Source organism: Triticum aestivum, chromosome 2A (assembly GCF_018294505.1).
Source record: "Triticum aestivum cultivar Chinese Spring chromosome 2A, IWGSC CS RefSeq v2.1, whole genome shotgun sequence".
In the NCBI taxonomy this organism is placed as follows: domain Eukaryota; kingdom Viridiplantae; phylum Streptophyta; class Magnoliopsida; order Poales; family Poaceae; genus Triticum; species Triticum aestivum.
Genome location: NC_057797.1, coordinates 228,701,897 through 228,712,908, shown reverse-complemented (window position 1 = coordinate 228,712,908; position 11,012 = coordinate 228,701,897). Strand labels below are relative to the sequence as shown.

The following is an 11,012-nucleotide window of genomic DNA, read 5'->3' as shown; positions in this document are numbered from 1 at the left end:
TCATCACCAAGCCCACCGTGGTGTCACGACTAGAAGCTTTGCAGGCGAAGACCACCTTTCGTCAGGATATGATGTACTCCCTGTCCCCCTTCAAAATTGGCCACTGTGGGATCCCTTCCCACCTTCATTTGGAGGAGAAGTACCAAGGCCACTACAAATATAGGTTAGCCACCATCGTAGAAGGGAGAGACTTCTCTAGCTCACACCCGCACAAGAACAGGCCTCCTGAGGTTGTTCTTCCTCTGTACTAGTTCATCCTCAGCCCCTCGCGAGGCTAATCCACCCCAAAGCAGGAGTAGGGTCTTACACCACAAGGTGGACCAAACCTGGGTAAACTATCGTGTCGCTTTCCCTCCCCGTTCATCGAGCTAGGCCATGAGAGCGATGATCGGTTGGCTTGAGAGGTTGAGTTCTTCGTGCACGCCCCAGAGTTCGAACCTTTCCTGGGTCCGTGGAGCCCTAAATCTAACATAATCATATCTAGAGCATAAATCCGAGCATTACCAATGCAACATATAAATTTGATCCCATAATAGTTTCCCTTTTGTGTCAAGCGATAATCCCTAAAGTACTCACATTGATCCAACTTGTCTCCCATTATCATGTTGAATGGGGTTTTCTCAGGATTATCAAAGTAGTGTTTAATATTTTTCACATAACGAGCATCGAGGGTTTTCGGAGGTTCCCCATCTCCATGAGTAGCAAGTACAACTAATTTTTTGGTATTTCGTGTTCCATATCCATAACTAAAGATAGAGAACAACTTAGAACAGAAAATTAAAACTACTTAGTGATAAAGCAAACAACACACATGAGAATATTCACCCCACGCTATTGCTCCCCGACAACGGCGCCAGGGAAAAGTCTTGATAACCCACAAGTATAGGGGATCGTTTGTAGCCTTCTTCGGTAAATAATAGTGTCGAACCCCGATGAGGACCTAAAGGTAGAACAAATATTCCCTCAAGTTCTATTGACCACCAATACAACTCTATGCACACTTGATGTTTGCTTTACCTAAAACAAGTATGAAACTCTTTTCTGAGAATAAAATTATGAGTAGTTTGCGAGAATAAAACTACGATTAAAATGCAAGGTAATAAAAGTAGATAGATTTTGTCAACAAGAAAGTCATTTGTCCCTAGGCAATCGATAACTAGACCAGTAACCATTCACGCAATTTTATATGAGGGAGAGGCATGAGCTAACATACTTTCACTACTTGGATCATATGCACTTATGATTGGAACTCTAGCAAGCATCCGCAACTACTAAAGATCATTAAGGTTGTGAAACCCAACCATAGCATTAAGTATCAAGTCCTCTTTATTCCCATACGCAACAACCCACTTATCTGTGTTTAGGTTTCTGTCACTCCTGCAACCGACAATAAGCGAATCATGAACCTATTGCAACACCCTACAGCGGATATCCCTCCGTTTGCATGACACGAAGGGCACCGTAGGACAGTGATACGTCTCCAATGTATCTATAATTTTTTATTGTTCCATGTTATTATATTATCTGTTTTGGATGTTTAATGAGCATTATTATGCACTTTTATATTATTTTTGGCACTAACCTATTAACCGAAGGCCTAGTGCAAATTGTTGTTTTTTCCCTATTTCAGTGTTTCGCGGGAAAGGAATATCAAACAGAATCCAAACAGAACGAAACTGTCGCGAGGATCTTTTTTGGAACAAACACAATCCATGAGACTTGGAGTGGAGGTCAAGGAAGCAACGAGGCGGCCACGAGGTAGGGCGGCGCGCCCCCTCCCTCGTGGGCCCCTCGTAGCTCCACCAACATACTTCTTTCGCCTATATATATACTCTTATACCCTGAAAACATCCAGGGGAACCATGAAACCACTTTTCCACCGCCGCAACCTTCTGTACCCGTGAGATCCCATCTTGGGGCCTTTTTCCCGCGATCTGCCGGAGGGGGATTCGATCACGGAGGGCTTCTACATCAACACCATAGCCTCTCCGATGATGTGTGAGTAGTTTACCACAGACCTTCGGGTCCATAGTTATTAGCTAGATGGCTTCTTCTCTCTCTTTGCATCTCAATACAAAGTTCTCCTCGATGTTCTTGGAGATCTATTCGATGTAATACTTTTTGTGGTGTGTTTGTCGAGATCCGATGAATTGTGGGTTTATGATCAAGATTATCTATGAACAATATTTGATTCTTCTCCGAATTCTTATATGCATGATTTGATATCTTTGCAAGTCTCTTCAAATTATCGGTTTGGTTCGGCCTACTAGATTGATCTTTCTTGCAATGGGAGAAGTGCTTAGCTTTCGGTTCACTCTTGCGGTGCTCGATCCCAGTGAAAGACAGGGAACCGACATGTGTTGTATTGTTGCCATCGAGGATAAAAAGATGGGGTTTATATCATATTGCTTGAGTTTATCCATCTACATCATGTCATCTTGACTAATGTGTTACTCTGTTCTTATGAACTTAATCCTCTAGATGCATTGTGGATAGCGGTCGATGTGTGGAGTAATAGTAGTAGATGTAGAATCGTTACGGTCTACTTGACACGGACGTGATGCCTATGTACATGATCATGTCTAGATATTCTCATAACTATGCGCTTTTCTATCAATTGCTCGGCAGTAATTTGTTCACCCACCGTAATATATGCTATCTTCAGAGAAGCCACTAGTGAAACCTATGGCCCCCGGGTCTACTTTACATCATATAAGTTTCCGATCTACAATTCTAGTTTACTATTTATTTTATTTTGCAATCTTTACTTTTCAATATATACAACAAAAATACCAAAAATATTTATCTTATTCTCTTTATCAGGTCTCACTTTCGTAAGTGACGGTGAAGTGATTGACAACCCCTTTATCGCGTTGGTTGCGAGGTTCTTTTTGGTTTGTGCAGGTACTAGGCGATTTGCATGTAGTCTCCTACTGGATTGATACCTTGGTTCTCAAAACTGAGGGAGATACTTACGCTACTTTGTTGCATCACCCTTTCCTCTTCAAGGGAAAATCAATGCATGCTCAAGAGGTAGCAGGAAGGATTTATGGCGCCGTTGCCGGGGATATTTGCACCAAGTCAAGTCAAGATTTGATCTCCCGTCAACTAGCCATTTCTGGCGCCGTTGCCGGGGAGATCTATGCTCAAGTCAAGACATACCAAGTATGCATCACAAACTCTTCTCCCTCGCATTACATTATTTGCCATTCGCCTCTCGTTTTCCTCTCCCCCACTTCACATTTGTCATTTTATTCGCCCTCTTCCGTTCATCCTTCTGTTTGCTCATGTTACCATGTGCCTTTTATTAGATTGCATCTTCGCTTGCTAAATATCTATTGTTATGGATCCTCATCCTCTTGCTAATCTTTTTAAGAGATCCAATTATGATGAATCAATTGCTAGTGAGTTGAGTGCACTAGATTATCTTTATGGAGTTTTGCTTGAAATCCGTGAATCTGAAAATTGTGATGAAGTGCTTTATAAAGTGATTCACGATAGATCTTTGAATAAAAAGCATGATTGCAATGGTGTTATTATAAATTCTATGAATGTCAATTGTGCTAATAATATGCAAAACCCTAAGCTTGGGGATGCTAGTTTTGCTATGTCCACTACTTGTTGCAATGATCATGATTGGGGTGATTCTTCTTATGATCTTGAAAATTTATTTAAGCCCCATGATGAATATAAGATTGATAATAATGAAAGTGGGTTTGGAAGAGTGTCAACTTTAGATCCCACGTATTTGGAGAATGTTGATCTTATGCAATTTTTGATAAAAGTGGGTTTGGAGAGGTCATGACTTTAGTTAATGTTAATCCCAGTATTTTAGAATAGTGTCAACTTTGCATGCATGTGGATCGTGTTGAAAATATTTTATGTGATAGCTATTTTGTTGAATTCGCTTATGGTCCCACATATAATTATTATGAGAGAGGAAAATATGATTGTAGAAATTTTCATGTTACTAAATTATCTCTCGTTATGTTGAGATTGCTATTGTTTCTTTACGCTTCCATGCACATGCTAGTTATTGCTTGCTATGATAATTTGTTTTGCCTATAAGATGCCTATGCATAGGAAGTATGTTAGACTTAGATGTGTTTGTTACATGTTTCATGATGCTCTCTTTGTGCTTCAATTCTTGTCTTTCATGTGAGCATCATCGAAATTATCAATGCGGAGCTAGGGGCATTAAACGATGGCGCTTGTTGGGAGGCAACCCAATTTTATTTTTGTTCCTGTTTATTAATAAACAATTCATCTATAATCTGTTATGATTGTGTTTTTTTTTATGTTTTAATTAGTGTTTGTGCCAAGTAAAGCCTTTAGGATCTTCTGGGATGTTTTTTTATTTGATCTTGCTGGAAAAAACAGAAAGTTTGCGCTCACGAGAATAATTTTCGTTTTTTACCAGAGAGCGATAAAATACCAATTTCAACTGCAGCAGATCAATATACAAGTTATTTAGGACGTCCTAATTTTTCAGGATTTTTGGAGTTACAAAAGTATTCGAAACTTCCAGATTGCTACAGATTGTTCTGTTTTTGATAGATTCTGTTTTTCGAGTGTTGTTTGCTTATTTTGATGAATCTATGGCTAGTATCGGGGGGTATGAACCATAGAGAAGTTGGAAAACAGTAGGTTTAACACCAATATAAATAAAGAATGAGTTCATTACAGTACATTAAAGTGGTGGTTTGTTTTCTTATACTAACGGAGCTCATGAGATTTTCTGTTGATTTTTGTGTTGTGAAGTTTTCAAGTTTTTGGGTAAATATTTGATGGATTTTGGAACAAGGAGTGGCAAGAGCCTAAGCTTGGTGATGCCCAAGGCACCCCAAGGTAAAATTCAAGGACAACCAAAAGCCTAAGCTTGGGGATGCCCTGGAAGGCATCCCCTCTTTTGTCTTCGTCTATTGGTAACTTTACTTGAGGCTATATTTTTATTCACCACATGATATGTGTTTTGCTCGGAGCGTCTTGTATGATTTGAGTCTTTGCTTTTTAGTTTACCACAATCGTCCTTGCTGTACACACCTTTTGGGATAGACACACATGAATCGGAATTTATTAGAATACTCTATGTGCTTCACTTATATCTTTTGAGCTAGATAATTTTGCTCTAGTGCTTCACTTATACCTTTTTAGAGCACGGTGGTGGTTTTACTTTATAGAAATTATTGATCTCTCATGCTTCACTTATATTATTTTGAGAGTCTTTTAGAATAACATGGTAATTTTCTTTGGCTATAAAATTAGTCCTATTATGATAGACATCCAGGATGGGTATAGTAAAAACTTTCATATAGAGTGCATTAAATACTATGAGAAGCTTGATACTTGATAATTGTTTTGAGATATAAAGGTGGTAATATTAGAGTTGTGCTAGTTGAGTAATTGTGGAATTGAGAAATACCTGTGTTGAAGTTTGCAAGTCCCGTAGCATGCACGTATGGTAAACGTCGTGTGACAAATTTGAAGCATGAGGTGTTCTTTGATTGCTTTCCTTATGAGTGGCGGTCGGGGATGAGCGACGGTCTTTTCCTACCAATCTATCCCCCTAGGAGCATGCGCGTAGTGCTTGGTTTTGATGACTTGTAGATTTTTGCAATAAGTATGTGAGTTCTTTATGACTAATGCTGAGTCCATGGATTATACGCACTCTCACCCTTCCATCATTGCTAGCCTCTTCGGTACCGTGCATTGCCCTTTCTCACCTCGAGAGTTGGTGCAAACTTCGCCGGTGCATCCAAACCCCGTGATATGATACGCTCTATCACACATAAGCCTCCTTATATCTTCGTCAAAACAGCCACCATACCTACCTATTATGGCATTTCCATAGCCATTCCGAGATATATTACCATGCAACTTTACACCGTTCCGTTTATTATGACACGCTTCATCATTGTCATATTGCTTTGCATGATCATGAAGTTGACATCGTATTTTTGGCAAATCCACCTTCATAATTCTTTCATACATGTAACTCTTGATTCATTGCGCATCCCGGTACACCGCCGGACACATTCACATAGAGTCATATTTTGTTCTAAGTATCGAGTTTTAGTTCTTGAGTTGTAAGTAAATTAAAGTGTGATGATTTTCATTATTAGAGCATTGTCCCATGTGAGGAAAGGATGATGGAGACTATGATTCCCCCACAAGTCGAGATGAGATTCCGGACGAAAAAAAAGAAGGAGGCCATACACTACACCACAACACGAATGCAATGGCATGTAATCTGCCGGGAGAAGGCCCTTAAGAGGGCAGATAAACTGCCGGGACAGAGTTTCACCCGGCAGATAGAACTGCCACAAGAATGGCTGTCGGGAAATAGATCTCCCGGCAGATACAGATCTCCCGGCAGTTGCACTGCCAGGAAACGCTGTTTTCCCGGCAGATAGAAGTATATGCCAGTAATAGTGCCCCAGCAGATAGTCTACCCTTGACTTTTACTTACCCCGGCAGTTTTCTTGATATTGGTAGCATATATATTTCTTTTTGTTTCTATTCATACAGGAATTGATTCAATATTTGGTAGCAGACCTCAAACACATATTGACAAAAAAATTCAATGTTTCAACATTCATAGATCCATTCAGTAGCATCCTACTACATCGATAAACATAATTTACATAAGAAAATAAGATTTCTTTTGTTCAAACTAAGATACAAATGGTTTGATCTTGACGCACAGCTGCAGGCATGTCCAGGAAGAAAAATTGCTTATTCACAACCGTTTGTTGGATGGCTTTATTAGATGTCTTGTGAATAACAGACTCGCCACCATCCAGTGAGACCGCGTCCTTCAAAGAGAGCCACATGTCTCTCTCGAAGAATCACCAAACTTGCAATGATTTTGAAGATCGTAGCTTAATCTCGCCCCACATGCTTGTGTTGTTGCTACGAATACAAGAAACATCTAGACATCCTAGTTGACCGGTACAACTACTATCATGCATGTACTTAAAGTTTTGTAGCATTCTAACAATCTCCTCCTTGTGACAAAACTTACAATCTTGAGAAAAAACTTGTTGAACTGCTGAGAAAACAAAATCAAGTTTAAAATTTTTGAAGTACAAATTAGCAGCATCTATGAACTAACAAAATATTAACATCAAACCAGGAAAAGATTAAAAAACTGATACGGGACAAAGCAAAAGATATGATAGTCGTACCTTTTCTAGAATTTGTTTCAGACTTTCAGTGTGCGTATATATCTATAGCAATATTACTATCGATGATTATAAATGAAATTTTTTGACACTTCCAAGTACAATTCTAGATGTATAGTAAATACTAAGTAGTAAAATGCAAGGTCAAACAATTTGTACACATGCTATGCTTCCTTTTTCCCCAAAACTGCATGCCAAGCATAGCATGTTTATACTTAGGAACTCACTCCGGTGAGACAGTAAATATTAGGATTCATCTATGAGATGCAATTTAGCGGTTCGTTTTTCTAGTTACCCCGAAAGAAGTTTTCAAGCCATATTCCTAACAATCTGCAAGATACAACACTTATCTAAAGAGTACAACGCCCGACAAATTCAGTACAAGTAGCATTTCTTTCACGGAGGGAGTAAAGTAGCATTGCTTCAATTCTAATTGTAACCATCAACAACTTTCAAAATCCAAAAGGCACAACTTACAGAAATAAAGAAGTAAAATGTATGAGTTGCTAAACTTTAGCACCTTCATTCCAATATGCAAGTACAATCGATGAAAAATTCAGAAGTACATGTAAACTGGTCTAGCATTGATTAAACAAGCTACACCAGATCCTTCTAGCACATGGGTATGTGTCCAAATTCTGGATCACACATCAGCACAAAATCACGCGAAAGATAATATCAATCTGGATTATCTACTACAAGAGAGAACAAATCTATATGGTACCTCGTTTCGGTGATGGAACTACCAAGACAGGTTTGCTGACCTGACTACTAAATACTGGCAGCATCTTTTGGTTCCTGGTCGCTCACTCCCGTGTCGCTCGCATGGGCTACACCAGTGCGCCCTACCGTAGCCACCGCAGGACCTCGGCATCTTGTTCTTTCTCTTTGGCAGCTTGCCTGCATTCGATCCATTGAATACACACTATTAGAAGAGCCCCGATCTCTGTCTGCTCTTGGCTTAGAACCAGAATCATGCAACCTCGGTCCATAGATAAGGCATTGTTTAATTTTTGTATGTTGTGCATTTAACAAAGAGGAAACTAGATGCTCACTGGATTGTGCACTCAGTTTTTTTGAAAGACCAGCCATTACGAACCAAACCTGAAATTTGAAACTATGAACCAGTTGCTATAATGAAAAGAGTAATAACACCAATACAAACAACATGCTGCACTATTTTAGTATGATACAAATACAGATAATTTTCCAGTATACGCTTAGTTTCTTTCAAGCTGTACAAAGTTAGATGCATATAAGGATGATTTACTGAAAGGATTAAGGTCAAATAAAGGGCTTTCTGCAAGGAATGGCCTGAACAAGAACTTGTCATAAAGCAAACAATGAGTCTAGCATCATCTGAGCAGAGTACGGCAACAATGTCATCTATAATCCAATACAGTATTTGAGATGTACCATTTGGCAAAAAAATCATTGGAGAAGCTCTCGTTGTACACAAAATTGTCTACATGCTCTATATTTTGGCAAAGAACGTATTCCAATGCAGCACTTATAATAGGAACACACGTAAAAATAGTTTAACATGCACTGAGTTGATCAAGTGAACGTGAAGAGAATTAAGATATTGAGGCTAACAGGAAAATTTCAACACCATAGCAGGGCCCATTACACAATTACTAAGGATGAACAATAGAAATAGCAAAGAAATCTCACCGTTGGTTGAGAAGGAGAGGAGGCGAGGCTGATCGGGCGGTGAAGCAGAGGGCGTAGGTGGTGCTGCTTGGGCGAAGAATTAGAGGTTAGGAAACACTGCTTTGGCACGAAGATGTAGATGAGGTGCTACCCAGGGCAGTCAACATAGTCAAAGCAGCGCTGCTTGGTGGAGAGGACGAGGAGGAGGCGCGCTTCTCAAAGGAGACAAAGACTAATTACATAATTTAAAATTCAAATTGAAGGACCAAATCAATGGTACAACCATGATAAATGAAAGAATTTAAGCAACATGGATCCTCAGATAATCACATTCATATCCTGAAGTTGTACATGCATGGGTGTGAGTCGGATTGGTACATCAGTTCTTGTTCACATCACATCTATGCAATAATAACTTACCTATGGAAGAAATTAGAACAGAGGGCCTAGAATTCTGCACATGATACGGTCTCCTCCAAGCTAAATGCCATATTTTGAGATAGCCCAAACAATTGTCCTAGAACTGCGAACTATTCACAAATCTTCTCAGAACAAAACTCGCAATTGTTACAATTTTCTGTAGTGACTTCCAAAGCACAACCAGTGCAGTACATATCCAAACAAAAAGTTTGCCCAATGTATGACTGAGATAGGAAGTGTATGTATGGCCTAGCTAGCTTTACATAATCCGCATTCATGTTATTAAAGGTACTAGCCCCTTCTAATTTATTGACTATGGAAAATAAAATTTAGAGGCAGAGATGCCACTTTGCTTTTCTTGGTCTAGCTTTAACTGAAAAGGTTGTAGTGTGTAATAATACTGACTTGCTCATAAAAGTACAGAGCAATCTGCATTCCATAAATCCTAAGATGCAAGTAACATATTGAATTCTAAAACGCCTACACATATGGTTACGATCTGCTTTCAGTACCTCACTTTCCATCTGATGATTCAATTAAATCTCATTCATTTTGGAGTCTACTCTCTTCGCCTTATTTCTTTAAACTCTATTTAAAGTAGTTTCTATCTAATGATTCAAGAAATTATCACAAACTATAGCTCTTGTTCTGTCCACATATCACACATCACAAAACATATACCTGAGACTAATAAACCTCATAAGACAAAGAGAAATCTCATGGGTTGGAGTGAGGAAGTAGAGGAGAACCCGATGTAGTAGACACGACACTGCTCGTGTGAAAGAACGCAGAAGCGGCATCTGCTCGTGGGAGAGGATGTAGTCGGCGCTCTTCGGGGAGGGGACGAAGACGTGGAGGGAATGAGCTTCTGGAAACAGCGACACTGCTTGGGGTAGCAGCTCCTGGAAGCGGCGACGCTTCTCGAGCAGGATCTCCTGGAAGCGAAGGCGCTGCTCGATGGAGGATCTCCAGCGAGCGGCAGGGCTGGTGGCGAATGGTGGTCGGGGCGGCAGAGGAAGCTCGGGGGAGTGGTCGGGGCGGTGGAGGAAGCTCGGGGGAGTGGTCTGGGAGGGGATGGCACTGGGGTGGCATGGTCGGGGATGGAGGTGGCATTGGGGTGTGGCGGGGGTGGTCAGCAGCCGCAGAGGGTAGGCGGCGGCGGAGGGCGCTCGAGGAGGAGGCTAGGTCAGGCGACCGATTTGGGGATTTTGGTGTGAGTCAAAGATTGGGGATTTTGTTTAGTATTTGGAGTGGAAATTTTCGCCCTTCCCGTGCTCTCCGGCGTTATCGCGCGCGTAGGCCAACGAGTATTATTATACTGTACTTTTTGGTTTGGCCCCACAAGTAGTCCCCCGGCAGTTAATATGTCATTGTTTAGATGTGACGACAGATATTGTGCCCTTAGAAATGGGCATTGTTGCCGGCAGTGTGCGTGCCCTTGTTGTTTTAGTTCTGCCGGCAGTTTATATGCCGTTGGGTACTACTACCGGCAGTTAAGAGATTCCTGGCAGATAATCTACCCTTATGATGCTATTTCTCCCGGCAGTTAATTGCCCCCAATCAAGGGTTGTGGTGTAGTGATAAAAAACAAACAAAAAAGGCCCAAAAAATGAGAGAAAAAGAGAGAAGGGGCAATATTACTATCATTTTTCCACACTTGCGCTTCAAAGTAGCACCATGTTCTTCATGATAGAGTCTCTTATGTTGTCACTTTCATATACTAGTGGGAATTATTCATTATAGAACTTGGCTTGT

At 40.4% G+C, this 11,012-nt stretch overlaps 1 long non-coding RNA gene across 1 annotated transcript; it reads right to left on the bottom strand.

Moving 5' to 3' along the window:
- Positions 1-7,687: 7,687 nt before the first annotated feature.
- Positions 7,688-10,491, bottom strand: LOC123188451 (uncharacterized). Its single transcript, XR_006494647.1, has 2 exons — positions 8,859-10,491; positions 7,688-8,084 (listed from the first exon to the last, which is right to left on the bottom strand). It is a non-coding gene; the product is annotated as an uncharacterized lncRNA (long non-coding RNA).
- Between the last annotated feature and the right edge of the window lie 521 nt (positions 10,492-11,012).